Raw genomic sequence first — 22,828 nt, 5'->3', positions numbered from 1 at the left:
TCCCGGGAAGCCTGCAAACCATACCCACAGAGATTGTTGGGTCTTCAAGCAGTCCGGTCGACTTAACGCCGAACACAAGGGGCTCGACACACCAAGTGAGGACAATGACGAATGCCACAAGCAGAGCTTCGGAAAAAAAAAGAATTTCCCACAAGAGGTCAAAACAGTAAACTCACTTCAAGTGACAAAAGGGAAAAACAGAGCGGCGCCGACTGAAATACGCCCCGCACGGTCCACCCCAGCGGAGTCCCGACACTGGATGTCAAAACCAATCACCTTCGACCATCAGGATTACTCCGGAAGTATCCGGAACGCAGGATGGACTGCTTTGATATTAGATCCTATAATCGACGGACTACAATTTACACAAGTCCTAATGGACAGCGACAGTGATCTAAACCTGCTATATCAGGACACAATCCGCAGAATGGGGATAGACCCAACCAAAATTCGCCATAGCAACACTTCCTTTAAAGGAGTGACGTCAGGCCCATATGCCCATTGTACGGGCTCTCTACTACTAGAAGTTGAGTTCGGCTCATCCGACAACTTCCGTCGCGAAAAGTTAGTCTTCCACATCGCCCCATTTAAAAGTAGCTATCAAGCACTATTGGGACGCGAAGCTTTCGCCCGCTTTAACGCAGTACCGCATTACACGTCTCTTACACTTAAAATGCCCGGTCCACGCGGCATCATCTCATTAAAGGGAAACTTCGAGTGTTCCTCGAATACGGAAGAACGTGAGACTGCCTTGACAGCCACACACTAATCCGGCTTTGCTGATCAAAGCACCTAAACAGGTCATTCAGACCCCGGACACGGTTAGGCGAGTCCGGCATAAATAAACAAGGGGCTTACTAGCCGCGTACCCCCTTACAAGGGGCTCCACGCATGTACAACAAGAGACAATAAAGCTCAATTTTATTCATTTTTTGAATCATACTCTGTTTATTTTAAAATACATTTTTTGCATGATCTTTTTTTTTTCAACTAAGTTCCTCTCTTTTACAGATGAACGCCGTGCTATACCCATCCAGGATACGGCACAACGGAGACACAGGCGCAGACGTGTAGCAGGGACCCGTTGCAAGGATTCTTTTCAGATTAAGACCCTGCGTAAACCTTTTTTACTGTCTCTTGTTGTTACACATCCCCCGGTTTCTTGCTATAACCGAGGAGGAGGCTGGCGTTTTGGCATCGGCCACGTCAGAAATTTTTGCGCATACCTGGACACCAGGGGCTTAGGGCATTGTTCTGCCCGTTTTCATAAAGACCTAATACCTTAGGGAGTGTTCGACGTCTCGAGTTAGGCCTTATATGCATCAGCTCCGAATCATGTCTTTGGTCAAATGTTGGGTTTGCCCGGCTCTTGTGGTTTGCTGCCTTATGTTCCGCTCTATCGGCTAACGCGGCACCAGGAGAACTACTGCGATTGTGCCCCGGTTCGGCCGACCTCAGTAGAGAAAGCCAAAAACTGACTGTCATGATATAGCGTCAGACTGGTCAACCACTCGATGACCCACCGGAATGTTTAGAATTCCTCCACTTTAATGAAGGACCGTTTCCCGGTCAGGCACATACGCACCCCGAATTCAGAGAGCGCGGTGCCCCTAGGGGCTATATAGTAGCCCCACCATCGAACTCCTATGGCTAAGTGAAAGTGATAAAGCATTATAGTCCGGTTGCCTAGTTTGCTATGCTATCACCTCCTTCACAGGACCAAGACGTTGGATTAAGTGTGAAAATGCACTTTTTTTGCAAACACCCCCGCACTATGTGCGTGGGGGCTGAAGCCGAAGACTGCCATCTTTTAGGTTATATACACATATACATTAACGGCCGCACAGGAGGTAGCCCAATACTTGAACGCACAAGTATAAAATGCCCTTATATTATATTGAAACATCGTTTCACAAATCATACATGTCATTAGAACATAATATCCTTCGAGCACTGCGTCTCTATTAAACGAGCGCCCTGCAGGACTTCCTCAAAATAGTGCTCGGCAGGTACTCGACTTCTGCCCGAATCCCAGGATGCAACATCGGTGGCCTTCATCTCTGCCCAGTATGTTTTGACACGGGCAAGAGCCATCCGCGCACCCTCTATGCATGCCGACCGCTTCATTGCACCGATATGCGGCACCGCACCAAGGAACTGCAGCACCAAGCCAAAATAACTCTTCAGCTCGGGCCTTTTCGGCCACAAATGAGTCACGACATCCTTCATGGCAAGTCCGAACAACCTATTCAGCTCAGCCCATTCAGCCAAACGATCGGTCAATGGAAGCGGACGCTCTGGACTATGGAACTGCGACCAAAAAAGCTCTTCCATTCCGTGATCCTTTTGGCCTCGGAAGTGTGCGACCGCGTCTGCGGCACTCGCCGCCAAATCCAGATAAGCATCCTCCGCACCCCACAGCTGGCCCAACTAAGCATACTTCGGATCCGTGAACTTCCTCCGCAGCAGAAAGGGCTTTCCAGTCGCGATATCCCCGGCTTGACGTAGCTCCTCCTTTATAGCTCTCATCGCAGAGCGGGCATCCTTGGCTTCGGCGGTGGCCTTCTTCAGGTCCTCTTGCTCCACTCGATGTTCTTTTTCAAGAAACTCGCAGCGGTCGGTAGCATTCTTCAACTTCCCGGCCATCTCGGCCATTTCCTCCCTGCTTCGGCAGTGAGCAGCCTATTTGGCTTTTAGCTCTTCGGCCGCCCTCAAGACAGCCGCATCGCTTTTTCTGGCTTGCTCCTTGACTCGGGCTAGATCCGCCCGAAGGTTCTCCATAGCAGCGGCACCATCTGCATAAAGCATACATGTTGTAAGGCATGGGCGTCAAGCTCCCTTACCAGGTGTCCGCAGAGAAGTTGCATACCTTGTGACTCATCAAGCCGCTTATTGACAAGCGCGATGTCCGCATCCGCCACGTCAAGTTGCCGCTTCAGTTCGGCAAAATGATCAGTCCGGCTAGCCACCGGACGCTCCGCCACCTATATAGGATAGGTGACATCTTACAACTGAGATTATGATCCTCGGCGCGCTGTCACTCTCGACAACGTACCGAGTCTCAGGGGCTACTATCTATACAGGGCGCATTCTATATGCAAAACTGTCAGAAGGTATATCATTTTCACGTACCTCAAACCCCGTCAGTAAACTTCTGACGGCTTCATGCAATCCGCTCTCAGCGGATGAAATCCTTTCAATCAGCGTACCCATTAACGCACGGTGATCTTCTGAGATAGACGCTCGCCCGAGCAGATCCTTCAGCTCCTCCGACCGTACACCAGTTGGTGCCGGACCTCCTGGCCCCGCCGGACTCGGGGAAACCCTCCACGACGACACCTCAGGGTCGTCCGCCCCGCATGACGGTGTGGCAGATGGAGGCGTTTTGCTCTCCATTATCTCCGGACGAAGATCCCCCGAAGATGAGCTCTGCTGAGAAGGGCTGAGATCCGAACTACAAGGTAAAACTTTGGTTATCATCAGAAATAAAAACAGGGATGTCCCTTATTACAAAACTCCCCTTTCTACTTATGGCTCACTGGAGGGCTGATTCCCTTGGGGAAATAGTGCGGCCGGGGCTTCTCCTGGCGCAGGACCCTCTAGTGAAGATTTCTTCCCCCGCTTTGAGGCCTTGGCCTCCGGATCTTCAGAAGCGGTCCTCTTCTCCCCTTGGAGGGAGGGATTCTCGATCCCCCCTTCCTTGAAAGCCTTCTTCGCGGAGGCGGTAGCTTCCTTGTTCCCCCCTTTGCCCTCTTCCAAAGGTGCAGCCTCCAGCATCTTGGTTAACACAGGATCCGGCGTGGTCTCAGGGAGGGGGGCCGGACACCTTATTAGTTTTGCTTTCGCTATGCACTCATGTTCAAGGGATAGCTCTTTAAAGGGCAAGTTTATGATAAATGTACGGATAGCGTGTCCGGGCACAGGGCTACTTACTTGAGTATCCGGGCGATTGCAGCTCAGACCTGCGTCCTCGGTCAAGTCTGGACATATCTCTTGTGATCCGAAGAACAGTTTATACATCCCCATGGGCGTCGCGCCCATGAAGTGTTGGAGAGCTCGTGGTCCCTCCGGATTAAATTCCCACAGGCGGAGGGGGCGACGTTTGCAGGGCAGAAGGCTCTGAATCAGCATAACCTGCGCCACTACGACCAGATTGATCTCTCTCTCTTGGAGGTCCCGAATACGGCCCTGCAGCAGAGGAACGTCCTTGGATGGCCCCCAGTCGAGCCCTTGGTTGACCCATGACACCAGCCATTGTGGAGGACCCGGGCGGAAGGCAGGTGGCGCCACCCATTTGGTGCCCCTGGGAGCGGTGATGTAAAACCACTCATGTTGCCATAAATCGAGCACCTCTTGAAAAGAGCCCTCGGGCCAGGGAGCGTCAGCATTTTTGCTTATAACAGCCCCTCTGCACTCTGTCTATTGCCCCTTGATCATCTTCAGCTCCACTTTAAAGGTCTCGAGCCACAATCCGAAGTGAGGGGTAGTGCGGAGGAAGGCTTCGCATACGACAATGAAAGATGAGATGTGGAGGATGGACTCCGGATCCAAGTCGTGGAATTCTAGCCCATAATAAAACATGAGCCCCCTCACGAAGGGGTCCGTCGGGAAGCCTAAACCCCGAAGGAAGTGAGACACGAACACCATGCTCATCGAGAGGGGTCTGGCATACCGCAAAACGGAGGAAACGGACTTGTGTTGGACCTCCTACGGTTGAAACGGGGTCCTGTTGATCGGGAGGGGTGTGGCGTACCACAAAACGGACGAAACGGACTTGTGTTGGAGCGCGACGGTCGAAACGGGGGTCCTGTTCATCGTGAGGGGTGTGGCGTACCGCAAAACGTGACTCCCCGGGATACTGTTCATCTCCACCGTCGACCTCCTCCAGCCTCCACGAGCTACTGTTCATCCACCGTCGACCTCCTCCAGCCTCCACCTGCGACAGTTCATCCACGGGCTCCAGTTCATCCAGCCTCCACCACGCGCTACTCCACTGGCTACTGTTCAACCACCCCTCTCCACGGGCTCCTGTTCAACCACCCCTCCATGGGCTACTGTTCATCTACCCCTCCATCGTCTACTATTCATCCATCCCTCTACGGGGTCGTCCTATTCATCCAGCCCTCCACATGGTCTTGTTCATCCAGCCCCAACCGGCTCGATCGATCAGGGTCCTACTCATCCAGAGGCAACGCCACGGGGTCCTGTTCATCCACCCCCACCGCTCACTATTCATCCAAACCCCCCTGCAACGCTCACTGTTCATCCAGAGGCAGCATCGATCGGCTTCAGTTAGCAGCAGTAGCAAAGGAATCGCTCGATCGCTCGGGTTCCGTAACGCGTAGCCTGGAGTGCAATCGCTCGGGTTCAGTTAGGTGACGCCTTGCTCGGGTTCGGTTAGAGCCCAACGCCTCGCACACACGTGCGTACGTGTATAAGAGAAACACGCATCGCTCGGCCCCCGACCACCCACCGTAACCGGGAACTCCCCAAAATTTTCCTCGCCCTCGCTTCTACCACAGTTTTTTCCATCATGGACGGCCCAAAGAATGTCATGCAGCTGCGTCTCCGGCCCGCCCAGGACGAAAAGCCCATTTTCTGTCATGATTTTTTGTCATAGAAGTAGGAGCCCACCACATCTATGATGATACTGGGTGCTGTCACAATTATCGTCATAGAAGTGTCATAAGTATGACAGAAAAAAATTTGTTCGGCCCAAAAAATGTCATGGATGTGTCTTTTTTTGTAGTGTGACCTAGCGCGTCCTGAGAGTGACGCAAAGGGCTCTTCCCGCAGTGGTGCCCGGGGGCACCGACGTCGTGGTGTTTCTCATCGCGCGCGGCCTGGGAAGGTCGTAGCACAGACGCCGGTTGGGGCGTCCGGGAAGTCGCCGCACCGCCCGTGGGCAGCACAGTCCCGTCCCCGGGCCTAGCAGCGTGTAGGTCGTCGTCTTGGACCCGAACGATGCCGCTCACTTGGCTCCGATTGCCAGAGTGTCATGGATGCTCGCGGGCCGCGCCTCCGGCGCCATCTGTGGCCACCCCGTTGCCCGCCCGTGCTGGTGCGGACGGGCCGGCTCCGGACGACCCGATCGCTATGATCCCCTTCTTCTTGGGGGCCATGGTGATGATGAAGATGATGTGCTAACTTCCAAACCGGATTTTCACAACTGCGCCCCCCTACCTGGCGCGCCCAAATTACTCTTTCCATCCCACGGTCAGCGTCATACACCCCCTACCTGGCGTGCCAAAGATGTCAGGGAAATGACACCTATGGGACCACGAGGATCCCTTCTACCGTTGGCGGGCGCGAGGCTGTGGAAAGAGTGGGTCTGGCGAGTTAGTATGAGGAGATTTTACCCAGGTTCGGGCCGCGAGGAAGCGTAATACCCTAGTCCTGCTTTGTTGTATATTTGAGTGTTCTTGAGTTCTTGAACTAGCTGTGGTGCATGCCTAGCCAAAAAGTCTGAATCCTCCCTTAGTACACCTCGAGCCTCCTTTTATAGGTTAAAGAGGTCGCCACAGCGCACACAGGAGGTGGAAAGTATGTACAGTGTACAAGCTTATCGCCTGACATCACAGGACAAAACGCATTTAATGCGCTACTTAGGTGTCCTCTTTCTTTATCGGGGACTGCAATGAAGCCCGTCCCGTCCATCGCCGCTTCGCCTTGCTTCGACACGCGTCCAGACCAACGAGGCATGTAGTGCCATGTAGGCTGGCAGGCTGCTGAGCTAAGGCGGTGGCAGTGTCTTCACGAAGATCTGCATGCCACCACGCAGGTGCTTGACTAGTTGGTCTAGAAGCCATGCACTACCATGTGGGTACTTGCTTAGTTGGTGGGTTGGCGACGGGGCGGCAAAGCCTTGCCACAGTCTTGCTGATATTCCCGGCAAGGGTCTTGCCGGGGCCTTACGAGCGCCCTCGGCAAGAGTCTTGCCAGGGCTTCGTGGATGTCTTTGGAAGGAGCCTTCCGGGGCTTCATGGGCGTCCTTGGCAAAGGGGCCTTTCCAGTGTCTTGCCTTCTGGTTCTCATCTAGCCCTCAAAGGCCTTTTGTCTTTACAAAGATCTGCATGTCACCAAGCAGGCACCTCCCGAGCCTTGGTCCCAACATTGTCGATGGTGTCGGAACTCTCAGGCTCAAGGGTGGTGGCCTTGCTGGTGTTGGGTAAGTTGCCCCGGCAAGGCTCTTGCCGGGGCTACGTAGGCCACTCTGGCAAGGCTCTTGCCGGGGGAAGCCCATCTTGTCGCTTTGTTCTTCGCGCCCTTGGTTTGGGCGTTGCTCTCGTAGTCTTGTACTTTGTCTCCTTTGCCCGGCCAAGCGCGGCCACCAGTGTGGCTACGACTGCCCGTGCACAAGTTAAGGGGTACAGAAGAGACCCCTACTTTTGTACACCAATAGGAGCCCCCAGGCCTGGGCCACACATAAGCACAAAGCGTTGTCGGGCCAGGCCCAAAACGGTGCGCGGGCACCGAAGAAGGAGACGATGACAACTATCCTATGTTCCCTGAATACGGTGGTACTGCTGAAGAAGAGGGGGAAGCTGAAGATCAAGAGGCACCAGATGTGCCCGATGATGATCTTCGTCGGGTCATTGTTGATGCACATAGAGGATGCGAAAGTGAAAGGGAGAAGTTGAAGTTCGAGCGCATGTTAGAGGATCACAAAAAAGGGTTGTACCCAAATTGCAAAGATGGCAACACAAAGCTCGGTACCACACATGAATTGCTGCAAATGGAAGGCAGAGAATGGGGGATTTGGTTTGCTACTAAAATAATGAAAAAGAAGCTTCTAAAGGATAATGAATTGCTTGATAGTACGTACGAAGCAAAGAAGGTTCTCTGCCCTCTAGGATTAGAGGTGCAGAAGATACATGCATGCCCTAATTACTACATCCTCTACCGCGGTGAGGAGTACGAGAATTTGAATGCATGCCCGGTATGCAGTGCATTGCGGTATAAGATCAGACGAGATGACCCTGGTGATGTTGAGGGCGCGTGCCCCAGGAAGATGTCGGTGTCAAAACCGGCGGATCTCGGGTAGGGGGTCCCGAACTATGCGTCTAAGGCTAATGGTAACAGGAGGCGGGGGACACGATGTTTACCCAGGTTCGGGCCCTCTCGATGGAGGTAATACCCTACTTCCTGCTTGATTGATCTTGATGATATGAGTATTACAAGAGTTGATCTACCACGAGATCGTAGAGGCTAAACCCTAGAAGCTAGCCTATGATTCTGATTGTTCTTGTCCAACGGACTAAACCCTCCGGTTTATATAGACACTGGAGGGGGCTTGGGTTACGCAGAGTCGGTTACAGAGAAGGAGATCTACATATCCGAATTACCAAGCTTGCCTTCCACGCAAAGGAGAGTCCCATCCGGACACGAGACGAAGTCTTCAATCTTGTATCTTCATAGTCCAATAGTCCGGCCAAAGTATATAGTCCGGTTGTCCGAGGACCCCTTAATCCAGGACTCCCTCAGTAGCCCCTGAACTAGGCTTCAATGACCATGAGTCTGGCGCGCAGATTGTCTTCAGCATTGCAAGGCGGGTTCCTTCTCCAAATACTTCATAGAAGATTTTGAACACGAGAATCATGTCCGGCTCTGCAAAACAAATTCCACGTACCACCGTAGAGAGCACAATATTCCACAAATCTAATCTGCTGACAATTTTTCATAGCATGATGCCACGCCACGGCCCGGTCATTATTTGAACCGTTTTTCTCCACCACCCACTACACGCGCTGCCAGGCGGTTTTATTGGCATGTCTTGTCGAAGCAGAGATCGTGTTCCCCTTATCACGGGATTCTCATCAATACAGGTGTGGGTAACCCAACCACGCTTGTTTAATATGACTCCTCGATTTTAGGCAAGTTCCAAACGGTCACGCGGGGGACGCTTGATATTCGTCCTCTTTATAAGGGGGCCAAGGCCTGTCCTTTTCTTCCCACGCTCGATCCTTCCCCTCCCGCACCTCGAGTTCCAACACCCAAGGCTCAAGCTAAGCACTTCGGACCTTCAACCATGTCCAGATCCAACCTTCAAGGCCGGTGGATGGCCTCCTCCGTCACGGAGGAGGACGTCAAGAAGCTTAGGGAGGCCAGGTATCTCAACACCGAGATTCCGCATAGGCTGCCTGCTCAAGGGCAGGTCATCCCCACTCCCAAACCCAACGAGAGTGTCGTGTTTATTTCCCACTTTCTCCGAGGGCTAGGTTTTAGTCTTGATCCCTTCGTGAGAGGGCTCATGTTCTACTACAGGCTAGATTTCCATGATCTAGCTCCGGATTCCATCCTTCACATATCGTCGTTTATCGTCCTGTGTGAAGCCTTCCTCCGCATCACCCCCCACTTCGGCCTATGGCTCAAGACCTTCAATGTGAGGCCGAAGGTGATCGACGGGCGTCACGTGGAGTGCGAAGGCGCTATAATAAGCAAAGGCACCGACGCCCCATGGCCAAAGAGTTCCTTCACAGAAACTTCTGACTTATGGCAGCGGGAGTGGTTTTACATCACAGCTCCCCGAGGTACAAAGCGGGCGGCCGCTCCAGCATTCCACTCGGGCACTCTGCCGCAATTGGTGTCAAGGGTCAACAAGGGGCTGGACTGGGGGCCAACCAACGACGTGCTGACGCTGCAAAGCCACATCCGAGACCTTCTAAAGAAGGATGTCAATCTTGTCAAGATAATGCAAGTAATGTTGGTTCGCCAGGTCCTGCCCTGCCAACGTCGACCTCTCCGTATGTGGGAGTTCAACCCAGAAGGACCGCGAACCATTCAACAATTCTTCGCCTTGACACTGAGAGAGATGTATGGGTCGTTCTTCGGATCACAAATAAAGTGTCCGGACACCACCGAGGACGTGGGTCTCAACTGCAATCGTCCGGATACCCAAGTAAGTAATTCCGCTACCGAACACATCATCGTTTATGTTTGTTATAACATCATTCTAAAAAATTGCTCTCTGCCAGGATTGGATAAGGAAGGCGGAGAGGATTAGGTGTTCGGCCCCTCTTCCCGAAGGCTCGCCGGATGCTTTATTGATGAGGATGCTTGAGCATGCACCGTATTAGGTGCCATCAGGAGAAGATGATGGGAGGAATATAGAAGCCACCAGTGCTCGTACTTTACACATCAAAATCGTGGGAGTAAGTCCTTCCGCGAAGGAGGATTATCTGGGAGGTGAATCCAAAAATCTCCTCTCCTTACGGTAAGAAAAGGGCCGCCTCTGAAAGCTTGGAAACGGAGGTTTACAAATGAGGGAAGAGACCCTCGCCAGGGGGCCCTGCCCCAGAAGGCGTCCTTACCGCACAGCGCCCGCAAGGGGGCCAGCCCTCAACCGAGCTGTAAGTGAAAAAAGGTACTTTGATAGGTATATCTTGTTTTGTATCTGAGAATAATAACCGAGACATACTTGTTGCAGTCCGGCTCGTAGCCCTTCTCCACAGAGTTCGTCTTCGGGGGATCTTCTTCCGGAGATGATGGAGAGCGAAATGCCTCCTCCTGCCTCCCCGCCACATCGGGCGGACGACCTCGAGGTGTCATCACAGAGGGTTTCTCCTGATCCGCCAAGGCCATAAGTTGACACTTCGGCTGCCCAAAGTCCGAAATATTCGGCTCCCAAGGAGAGCTTCGTAAAGAGTCCGGGATTGTCCGGCACACAGCCGGACACACTGATGGGTCTTCTAGAGCGAGCGGCCATCTCAGAGACACATCGTGCCTTAATGGGTACGGTGGTTGAGAGGATTTCATCCGCCAAAAGCGGTTTGAATGAAGCTTTTACGAGTCTGCTAAGAGGCTCTGAGGTACGCAAAAAATAATATATGTATCTTTTAGGGTACCGCACATGCTAGGTGTGCTTTGTATAGATAGTAGCCCCTGAGACTCTGGTTGCCATCCCAAGGTGACAAACAGAGGATCATAATCTCTGGTAATAATCATGCTGCTTTATGTGCAGGCGGCTGAGGGTCCGGCGGCTGACCGGACTGCTGATTTTGCCGAACTGAAGCGATAGCTTGACGTGGCCGATGCCGACATCGCGCTTGTTAACAAGCGGCTTGACGAGGCCCAGGGTATGTATTGTCAACAAATATTTAAGAGGAGCATGATGCTAGTATCTATAATATGTTGTGACTGCAGATGGAGCTGCTGCCGTAGAGACCCTTCAAGCGGAGCTTGCCCACGCCAAGGAGCAAGCCCGAGTAAGTGATGTGGCCGCTCCGAAGGCGGTCAAAGAGTTAAAAGCCGAACAAGCTACTCATCGCCAGTGCGAAGGAAAGATAGCCCAGATGGTTGCTGAGCTGAAAGATGTCTCCGACCGCCATGATCTCCTTGAAAAAGAAAACCAAGTGAAAGCGGCTGACCTGAAAAAGGCCCTGGAGGCCGCCAAGGAAACCCGCTCTGAAATGAGAGGGATAAGAGAATAGCTTCGTGAAGCCGGAGATATCACGGTTGGGAGGCCCTATTTGTTGTGAATGAAGTTCGGAGATCCGAAGTATGCCCCTCTCGATTAGTTGTGGAGCGCTGCAGACGCATATGCGGACCTGGCAAAGAGTGTTGCTGATGCGACCGAATTTTACAAGGATCGGAAAGACCATAAGGTAGAAAGGTTATTCTGGTCGCAGTTCAGTGCCCCGACGTGTCCGCTGCCATTGAATGAAAGGATGGCTGCATGGGCCGAGCTCCATAGGTTGTCCGGGCTTGCTATGAGGTCTGTCGTGGATCATCTTTGGCCACGGGGACCAAGGCCGGATAGTTATTTTGGATTAGTGCAACAATTCCTTGGTGTTGTGTCGCATATCGATGCTGTGAAGAGGTCGGCGTGCATAGAGGATGCGTGGATGGCTCTTGCCCGTGTTAAAACATACTGGGCAGGGATGGAAGCCACTGCTATTTCAACCCGGGGTCTGGCGGGAGGCCAGGACCCGGCCGAGCACTATTTTGAAGAAGTCTTAGAAGGCGCCCGTTTAATAGAGGCTCAGTGCTCGAAGAGTGCCATGTTCGAGGGACATGTATCTCGATTGTAAAAACAATGCTATTTTGATTATAAAGGTTGTGTTTATACTTTTGCCCAAAAGTATTATAGCGCCTCATGTGCGGCCATTTATGTATGTTTGTATATAACCTGAAAGTTTGCAGTCGTCGGCTTCAGCCCCCACGCATATAATGCGGGAGTGTTCGGAAAAGCGCGTAATCACACTTGATCCAACGTCTTGGTCCGTTAAGGAGGTGATAGCGCGGCGAACTAGGCAATCAGACTATATAGCTTTAACACTTTTACTTAGCCATAGGAGTTTGACGATGGGGCTACTATATAGCCCCTGGTATGTCCACATTCATCCGAATGTGGTGCGCGTATGTACATGACCGGGAAACCAGTCCTTCGTTAATGCAGAGGAATCGCGAAGATTCCGCTGAGTCATCGAGTGGTTGACCAGTCTCGCGCTATATCATGACAGTCAGTTTTTGGCTTTCTCTACTGAGGTGCTCACCCAGGTGAACCAGGGCACAATCGCAGTAGTTCTCCCGGTGCCCCCTTAGCCGGTAGAGCGGAACGTAAGGTAGCAAAACACGGGAGCCGGGCAAACCCAACATTTGACCAAAGACATGATTCGGAGCTGATGCATATAAGGCCAAACTCGTGACGCCGAACACTCCCTAAGGTATTCGGACTTTAAGACATATACTGGGCTGAGTAACGCCCACGATAATGAGCCCTATGTTTCCAGGCACATGCATTAGTCTGGTGTGACGAAGTGTCAAGAACGCCAGTATCCCTCCCAGTTGTGTTAAGTGTCCGGAGGGTATGAAGCAACAAGAGACATTAAAAAGGTTTATGCAGGGTCTTAATCTAAAAATAAACCTTTGAGCGGGGCCCTGCTGCATGTCTGCGCCTTTATCTCCGTTGTGCCGTATCCTGGAGGGGTGTAGCACAATGATCATCTGTAAAAAGGGGAGAATCCAGGTGAAAGACTATTGCGAAGAGTTGGTTAATCTGAATGAACCATGAAAATGCAATATGTATTGTATTAATGGGGTCGAGCCGAACTATGGGCTTCGTTTTGTTTTGCGAGCAGCCCCTAGCACCACTTATGGGGGTATCCCCAGCTCAAGTTTATCTGGGCTGTTACATCTTGGTGGAGCGCCGGACTCGTTGAACCGTGTCCGTGGTCTTGATGACCGACCGTTTATTCTGGCTGGAGGGGCCGCTTAGTGTTCGGCTGCTAGAGCCACCAAATATTCTTCCGCGCATAGGGAACTCTCTGTATTTCCGCTAATTGTGATGACGCCATGTGGACCGGGCATCTTAAGTTTGAGATAGGCATAGTTCAGTACTGCATTAAAACGAGCAAAGGTCATTCTTCCGAGTAGTGTGTGATAGCCGCCTTGGAACGGAGCGATGTCGAAGATTAGTTCTTCGCTTCTGAAGTTGTCGGGAGAACCGAATACAACCTCTAGTACTAGAGAGCCCGTACAGCGGACCTCGACGCCTGGTATCACTCCTTTAAAGGTAGTGTTGCTTTGGTTGATTCTTGACGGGTCTATCCCCATTTTGCGGACAGTGTCCTGATATATCAGGTTAAGACTGCTGCCGCCATCCATAAGGACTCGATTGAGATGGTATCCATCGATTATTGGGTCGAGAACCAAGGCAACCGATCCTCCATGCCGGATACTAGTCGGATGATCCCTGCGATCAAAGGTGATCGGGCAGGCCGACCAGGGGTTGAATTTGGGGGCGACGGGCTCCACAGCGTATATGTCTCGGAGTGCGCGTTTGCGCCTTCTCTTTGGAATGTGAGTAGCGTAAATCATATTCACTGTTTTGACTTCTGGTGGGAATTTTTTCTGTCCCCCAGTGTTCGGCTGGCGAGGCTCATCCTCGTCTTCACTTGGCGTCTCCCTCCCCTAGTGTTCAGCATTTAGCTTGTCGGCCTGCTTGAAAACCCAGCACTCTTTTATGGGTGTGATTTGCAGGTTTTTCGAGGGTGCCATGAATCTGACATAATTTGTCTAGAATCTTATTTAGGCTGGACGATCCATCTCTGCTGCCTTTAAATGGCTTCTTCCGTTGACCGGGTCGAGAGCCCCTGAATCCGGTGTTGACCTTCGTGTTATCTAGGTTGTCTTCATTGTTTTGATGCTTGTTTTTATTGCGTTGCGGCTTCCCGTTGCCATCTCTGACTTCGGATGTGCCCGGTTTGCTGGTGCCACTACGGGCCAGCCAACTGTCCTCGCCCGCACAAAAGCGGGTCATGAGGCTTGTTAAGGCTGCCATTGTCCTCGGCTTTTCCTGGCCGAGGTGTCTGGCAAGCCATTCGTCCCAGACACTGTGCTTGAAGGCCGCTAAGGCTTCGGCATCCGGGCAGTCGACGATTTGATTCTTCTTAGTAAGAAATCTGTTTCAAAGTTTTCGGGCTGACTCTCTGGGCTGTTGAATTATGTGACTTAAGTCGTCTGCATCCGGAGGTCGGACATAGGTCCCTTGAAAATTGGCCCTAAAAGCATCCTCAAGTTCTTCCCAACTTCCAATTGAGTTTTCGGGGAGGCTTTTCAACCAGTGTCGAGCTGGTCCTTTCAACTTGGGGGGTAGGTATTTAATGGCGTGGAGATCATCTCCGTGGGCCATGTGGATGTGAAAGATAAAGTCCTCAATCCAGACCCCCGGGGTCTGTTGTTCCGTCGTATGCCTCTATATTCACGGGTTTAAATCATTCCGAAAATTCATGGTCCATCACCTCATCGGTGAATCACAGGGGGTGTGCAGCACCCCTGTATTTGGACGTGTCGTGGCATGCTGTCGATGGTTGTTGTGTTCGGTGCAGATTCCTAGCTGGTATTCGATCAATGTGATTGTTTTGGTAGCTCTAATCTTGTGCCGAAGCATGCTTCCTAGATCCATATATGGACCTTTCCAAACTGGACTTTTGTTCCAGGAGCTCACGTAAATCGTGTGCTAACTTGTGTGCAGCATCATTAGCCGTCCTGTCGCGGCCATGGGGTGGTCGGTCCGGCTGATCGGCCGTTTTTGGCTGAATGGGCTCTATGGCCTCGTCGTCGAATTCGGGCAGCAGCTTGCGCTTTGGATAGCTCTTTGTGTGGCGGTCGCCACCGTATTTCTCTTCAGTGTCAAGCACTTTGTTCCATCTGCGGTTGAGCGTGTCCTGCGCGGCCTTAAGCCTTTGCTTCTGCTTCTTTAGGATCCTCGCGGTGGCAATAAGCCTTCTGTGGAGGTTCTCTTGTTCCGAGTGTTTTTTTGGGATGATGAGTGCATCATCGTCCAGACTGTTCCCCTCTCCGGAGACAGGTTGATGGATTTTACCCTCGAGATTGGCGTCATCTGATGTCGGCTCTGGACTATGTTCACCGTCCCCTGGATCATCCTACTCCATCGCTAGGTCCATGGGGTTGTCGTTTCCTTTAGAGTCGACCGGGGTATTATTCTTTCTTGCGCTGTTGTCGCTGTTTTTACTGTGGCGGGATTTAGAGCGGCGCCTATGGCGTCGCTTTGGTGGCTTATCGAGGGAATTATCCTTCATTGCCTCATCACCATCGCCTTCTTTTGGCGTGTCCACCATATATATATCATATGATGAGGTGGCAGTCCAGCGCCCAGTGGGCAGTGGTTCCTGTTCTTCTCCTACGTTGTCGTAAATGCCGTCGATGTCTTTGGAGTTGAAATCGAGCGTGTCAGTTAAGTCATCGACAGTGGCTATGAAGTGGGTGGTGGGTGGGGAACGAATTTCTTCGTCGTCCGCTTCCCACTCGAGCCGGACATAGTTCGGCCAAGAGTCTCCCGACAAGGAAAGAGACCTTAATGAATTTAGCACATCACCCAAGGGCGAGTGCTGAAAAATATCCGGAGGTGAACTCCATGACCGGTGCCCAATCAGATTTGATAGGCACAGGCGTACGCGGTTCGGATCCTATAGCCGGAGACGAGTCCGAGGGTCTGATGACACCATCCTCTTAGGAGGTGGGATCAGTTTCGGCTCCAACGCCGATGAGTGTGCGGCCTCCGTGGCGGGTCCATCCACCCATCCTCGAAGGGCGTGATCTGCTTCGGATTGATTCCTGGGGCCACCGCAGGTGCGATCTCCCGAACACTGTCTGATGACAGATCTAAGTCATGCTCGTCGCGACTGTTCGGCGTACCTGACATGGGCTCGAATCCGTCGAAGATCCAGTCTCCGTGGATATTGGCAGCATAGTTCAAGCTTCCAAACCTGAGCTGATGGCCAGGGGAGTAGCTATCGATCTGCTCCAGGTGGCCAAGCGAGTTGGCCCGCAGTACGAAGCTGCTGAATACGAAGATCTGTCCGGGAAGGAAAACCTCCCCCTGGACCGCGTCGTTGAAGATGATTGAAGGGGCCATCAAACCCTATCGCGACGGCACAGTGGAACTCTCAATGAAATCACCAATGTCGGTGTCAAAACCGGCGGATCTCGGGTAGGGGGTCCCGAACTGTGCGTCTAAGGCTAATGGTAACAGGAGGCGAGGGACACGATGTTTACCCAGGTTCGGGCCCTCTCGATGGAGGTAATACCCTACTTCCTTCTTGATTGATCTTGATGATATGAGTATTACAAGAGTTGATCTACCACGAGATCATAGAGGCTAAACCCTAGAAGCTAGCCTGTGATTCTGATTGTTCTTGTCCTACGGACTAAACCCTCTGGTTTATATAGACACCGGAGGGGGCTAGGGTTACACAGAGTCGGTTACAGAGAAGGAGATCTACATATCCGAATTGCCAAGCTTGCCTTCCACGCAAAGGAGAGTCCCATCCGGACACGGGACAAAGTCTTCAATCTTGTATCTTCATAGTCCAACAGTCCGGCCAAAGTATATAGTCCGGCTGTCTGAGGACCCCTTAATCTAGGACTCCCTCAGAGGGTTCCTGCCAAGGTGATGTGGTATGCTCCTATAATACCATGGTTGAAACATCTGTTCAGAAACAAAGAGCATGCCAAGTTGTTGCGATGGCACAAAGAAGACCGTAAGAAGGTTGCAGTGGAGAAAAATCGAGAGAAAGTGGGCGGACTTTGCAGGTTATGCAAGGAACTTATTGTTTGGTTTAAGTGAAGATGGCATTAATCCTTTTGGGGAGCAGAGAAACAATCATAGCACCTGGCATGTGACTCTATGTATCTATAACCTTCCTCCTTGGTTGTGCATGAAGCGAAAGTTTATTATGATGCCACTGCTCATCCAAGGCCCTAAGCAACCCGGCAACGACATTGATGTGCACCTTGTTAGGGAACGTAGCATGCAATTTCAAAAAATTCCTACGATCATGCAAAATCTATCTAGGAGATGCATAGCAACGAGAGGGGGAGAGTGTGTACACGTACCCTTGTAGACCGAAAGCGGGAGCGTTAGGTTAACGCAGTTGATGTAGTCGAACGTCTTCACGATCCAACCATCTAGTACCGAACCTATGTCACCTCCGAGTTCAGCACACGTTCAGTTCGATGACGTCCCTCAAACTCTTGATCCGGCAGAGGGTCGAGGGAGAGTTTCGGCAGCACGACGGCGTGGTGACGGTGATGGTGATGTGATCCGCGCAGGGCTTCACCTAAGCACTATGATGCTATGACCGGAGGAGTAAACTGTGGAGGAGGGCACCGCACACGGCTAAGAGAATAACTGATGTGCTATGGGGTGCCCCCTACCCCCGTATGTAAAGGAGGAGGGGAGGAGGCCGCCGGCCTAGGGGCCGCGCCAAGGGGGGAAACCAACTAGGACTCCTAGTCCTAGTAGGTTTCCCCCTTCCTTCTCCCGGAGGGGGAAATAGGGAAGAGAGAGGGAAGAGGAGAAGAAAAGGGGGGCGCGTCCCCTCCCCTAGTCTAATTCAGACTCCCTATGGGAGGGGGTGATACGTCTCCAACGTATCTATAATTTTTTTTATTGTTCCATGCTGTTATATTATCATTCTTGGATGTTTTACAAGCATTTTACAGTCATCTTATATCATTTTTGGGACTAACCTATTGACATAGTGCCAAGTGCCAATTGCTGTTTTCTACTTGTTTTTTACATCGCAGAAAATCAATATCAAACAGAGTCCAAATGCAGCAAAACTTTTTGGAGAACTTTTATGGACCAGAACACCTAGGATGGGCCAGAGCAGCACCTGGGGGGTGCCCTGAGGGGGCACAACCCACCAGGGAGCGCCTCGGTGGCCTCCCGCACCCCCTCTTCGCCCTATAAATTCACAAATATTCCAAAACCCTTCGAGGTTAACCTAGATCAGAAGTTTCGCCGCTGCAAGGCTCTGTAGCCACGAGAAACCAATCTAGACCCTGTTCCGGCACCCTGCCGGAGGGGGAGATCATCACCGGTGGCCATCTTCATCATCCCGACGGCCACCACGATGAGGAGGGAGTAGTCCACCCTCGGGTCTGAGGGTTTGTACCAGTAACAATGTGTTTAATCTCTCTCTCGTGTTCTTGAGATGTCATGATCTTGATGTATCACGGGCTTTGTTAATATAGTCGGATATTATGGTGTTTTCCCCTCTCTATCTTGTTGTGATGAATTGAGTATTTCCCTTTGAGATCTCATTGTTATCGGATTGAATACTTTTATGGATTTGAGAACACTTGATATATGTCTTGCAATTGAATACTCGTGGTGACAACGGGGTATCGTATTGCTTCACTTGATATATGTTTTGGCACTCAACTCGCGGATTCCCGAGGTGACATTGGGGTAATCTATGCATAGGGGTTGATGCACGTTCTTGTCTTTGTTTCTCCAGTAGAAATCTTGGGGCACTCTTTGAAGTTCGTTGTGTTAGATTGACTATTATGAATATGAATTTGCTTTGGTGTTATTTTAGTACAAACTCTAGGATAGATCGAATGGAAAGAATAGCTTTATGTTATTTTAGTACGAACTCTTGGATAGATCGAACGGAAAGAATAGCTTTGAGGTCGTTTCGTACCCTACAAACAATTTATTCTGATGTTCTTCGCTAGATAAGAACTTTGGAGTGATTCTTCGTTGCACGTTGAGGGATGGTTATATGATCCAACTATGTTAGCACTGTTGAGAGATTGCACTAGCGAAAGTACGGACCCTAGGCCTTGTTTCTAAGCATTGCAATACCATTTTTGTGCCCATTTACTATTTTCTACCTTGCTGTTTTTATTTATTCAGATTATAAAAATATATTTCTACCATCAATATTACACTTTTATCACCATCTCTTCGCCGAACTAGTGCACCTATACAATTTGCCATTGTATTGGGTGTGTTGGGGACACAAGAGATTTCTTGTATTTGGTTGCAGGGTTGTTTGAGAGAGACCACCTTCATCCTACGCCTCCCATGGATTGATAAACATTAGGTCATCCACTTGAGGGAAAATTGCTACTGTCCTACAAAACTCTGCGCTTGGAGGCCCAACACGAGTCTACAAGAATAAAGTTGCATAGTAGACATCACGGGGCGCGACCACCCCTTGTGGGCTGCCTCCCCTCTCCACTAAGGCCCATATAGGCTCAATATTTCCCCAGGGGGTTCCGGTAACCTCCCGGTACTCCAAAAAATACCCGAAACGATCCGGAACCATTCCGGTGTCCAAACACCATCGTACAATATATCAATATTTACCTCTCGACCATTTCGAGACTCCTTGTCATGTCCGTGATCTCATCCGGGACTCCGAACAATCTTCGTTCACCAAAACACATAACTCATAATACAAATCATCATCGAACGTTAAGCGTGCGGACCCTACGGGTTCGAGAACTATGTAGACATGACCGAGACACATTTTCGATCAATAACCAATAGTGGAACCTGGAGGCTCATATTGGTTCCTACATATTCTACGAAGATCTTTATTGGTCAAACCGCAATGAAAACATACGTTATTCCCTTTGTCATCGGTATGTTACTTGCCCGAGATTCGATCGTTGGTATCTTCATACCTAGTTCAATCTCGTTACCGGCAAGTCTCTTTACTCGTTCCATAATGCATCATCCTGTAACTAACTCATTAGTCACATTGCTTGCAAGGCTTATTGTGATGTGCATTACCGAGAGGGCCCAGAGATACCTCTCCGATACTCGGAGTGACAAATCCTAATCTTGATATATGCCAACCCAACAAACACCTTCAGAGACACCTGTAGAGCATCTTTATAATCACCCATTTACGTTGTGACGTTTGATAGCACACAAGGTGTTCCTCCAGTATTCGGGAGTTGCATAATCTCATAGTCAAATGAATATGTATAAGTCATGAAGAAAGCAATAGCAATAAAACTAAAGATCATTATGCTAAGCTAATGGATGGGTCTTGTCCATCACATCATTCTGCTAATGATGTGATCCCGTTCATCAAATGACAACACATGTCTATGGCTAGGAAACTTAACCATCTTTGATTAACGAGCTAGTCTAGTAGAGGCTTACTAGGAACACCATGTTTTGTCTATGTATCCACACATGTATCAAGTTTCCGGTTAATACAATTCTAGCATGAATAATAAACATTTATCATTATATAAGGAAATATAATAACAACTTTATTATTGCCTCTAGGGCATATTTCCTTCATACCTAAGGCCATTAATTGAAGAACTTTTACAGCTATGGGATAAAAAAAGGTGTACGTGTGTGGGATGAGCACAAACAGAAGGAATTTGACCTACGAGCGTTGCTGTTTGTAACCATCAATGATTGACCTGCTCTTAGTAACCTTTCAGGACCGACAAACAAGGGATACAATGCATTCACACCCTGTTTACATGAGACTGAAAGTATATATTTGGACAAATGCAAGAAGAATGTGTACCTGGGACATCCTCGATTTCTTCTGACCAAGCATGCCTTAAGAAAGAAAGGCAAGCATTTTAAAGGTGAGACAGATCACCGTAAGAAGTCTGTCCTCCATACTGGTGATGATATACTTGATATGGTCAACGATTTACAAGTAATCTTTGGAAAGGGTCCTGTCGGACAATCTGTTTCGAATGACGCTGATGGACACGCACCCATGTGGAAGAAGAAATATATTTTGGGACCTACCCTATTGGAAAGACCTAGAGGTCCACTCTGCAATCGACATGATGCACGTGACGAAGAATGTTTGCGTGAACCTGCTAGGATTCTTGGGCGTGTATGGGAAGACAAAAGATACACCGGAGGCACGAAAGGACCAGCAACGTATGAACAAAAAATACGGCATGCATCTAAAGCAGTATCAAGGTCCTACTAGCTACGCTCTTACCAAAGTAGAAAAAGAAATCTTTTTTGAATGCCTGCTCAGTATTAAGGTCTAGTTTGGCTTCTCGTCGAATATAAAGGGAATAATAAATATGTCAGAGAAAAAAATCCAGAACCTAAAGTCTCATGATTGCCACGTGATTATGACGCAACTTCTTCTGATTGCATTGAGGGGGCTTCTACCATAAAATGTTCAATTAGCCATTGTGAGCTATGTGCAGCCCTCAATGCAATTTCTCAGAAGGTAATCGATCCAGAAATCCTACCAAGGTTACAGAATGATTTGGTCCAATGTCTTGTCAGTTTCGAGTTGGTGTTCCCACCATCCTTCTTCAATATTATGACGCATGTCCTAGTTCACCTAGCGACAAGATTGCCATTCTGGGTCCTGTATTTCTACACAATATGTTCCCCTTTGAGAAGTTCATGGGAGTTTTAAAGAAATATCTTCGTAACCGTGCTAGGCCAGAAGGAAGCATCTCCAAGGACCATGAAACAGAGGAGGCCATTGCATTTTGTGTTGACTTTATTCCTGACCTTAAGTCGATTGGTGTTCCTCAATCGCGGATGAGAGGAGACTGGGTGGAAAAGGCACGCTAGGAGCGGATTCAATAATATGTACGGGCGGGCATTCTTGGGCACCTACGTGATTTCATTCTACTTTGATCCGACAAAAGAGGGAACTCTGGAGTGATTCTTTACTGCATTTTTTGAGGGTATATATATTTGCGGTGGTTCAATAGATTAACATTAGAAAGACGACTTTGAGGTGTTTGCATATTTGCGCACCTACGCGATTTCATCCTACTTTGATCCAACAAAAGCGGGAACTTTGGAGTGAGTCTTTACTGGGTATATCATATTGTTTAACTATGTTAGTTATGTTGGGAGTTGGCCATAGTAAAAGTACGAGCCCTAAGCCTTGTTTCCAAGAATTGAGATACTGTTTTACTCATGTTTGCTACTGTTTATCTTGCTCCCTTATTTTTTCCAAAAATACAAAAATATTGTTACGACCCAAACTACCAATCTATCACACAAATTATTAATCTCTTTATCAAACTAGAGCATCTATACAACTGACAATTGTATCGGGTGTGCTGGGGACACAAGAGAATATCGGGTGTGCTAGGGACACAAGAGAATATCGGGTGTGCTGGAGACACAAGAGAATATTTTTATTTGTTTGCAGGGTTGTTTCAGAGGGACTACTTGCAATCTATGCCTCCCACAGATTGATAAACATTAAGCCATCCACTTAAGAAAAATTTATTGTTGTCCTATAATCCTCTGCGTTTGAAGGCCCAATAAAATCTTCAAGAATAAAAGTGTAGAGACATCAATGACCATGTTCCACTAGAAAATGGCGTACACCTCCCCCTCGGTGGATGCTTGAATCAGCTAGATGACTGGCTAAGGAGGGAGCTCATCCTAAACCAAACAGTTATGATTTGCACCATCTCATCATAAACCACACATGTAGACATTGATACAACAGTCACAAAATTACTCAACTATGTGATGCAGACAACCAAACTACTTGCACACCGTAGCCGAGAGACTGTTTCTATACAACCACAAGTA

Source organism: Triticum dicoccoides, chromosome 5B (assembly GCF_002162155.2).
Source record: "Triticum dicoccoides isolate Atlit2015 ecotype Zavitan chromosome 5B, WEW_v2.0, whole genome shotgun sequence".
NCBI lineage: Eukaryota > Viridiplantae > Streptophyta > Magnoliopsida > Poales > Poaceae > Triticum > Triticum dicoccoides.
The sequence above is the reverse complement of the archived record's forward strand: the minus strand, read 5'-3'. Positions refer to the sequence as shown.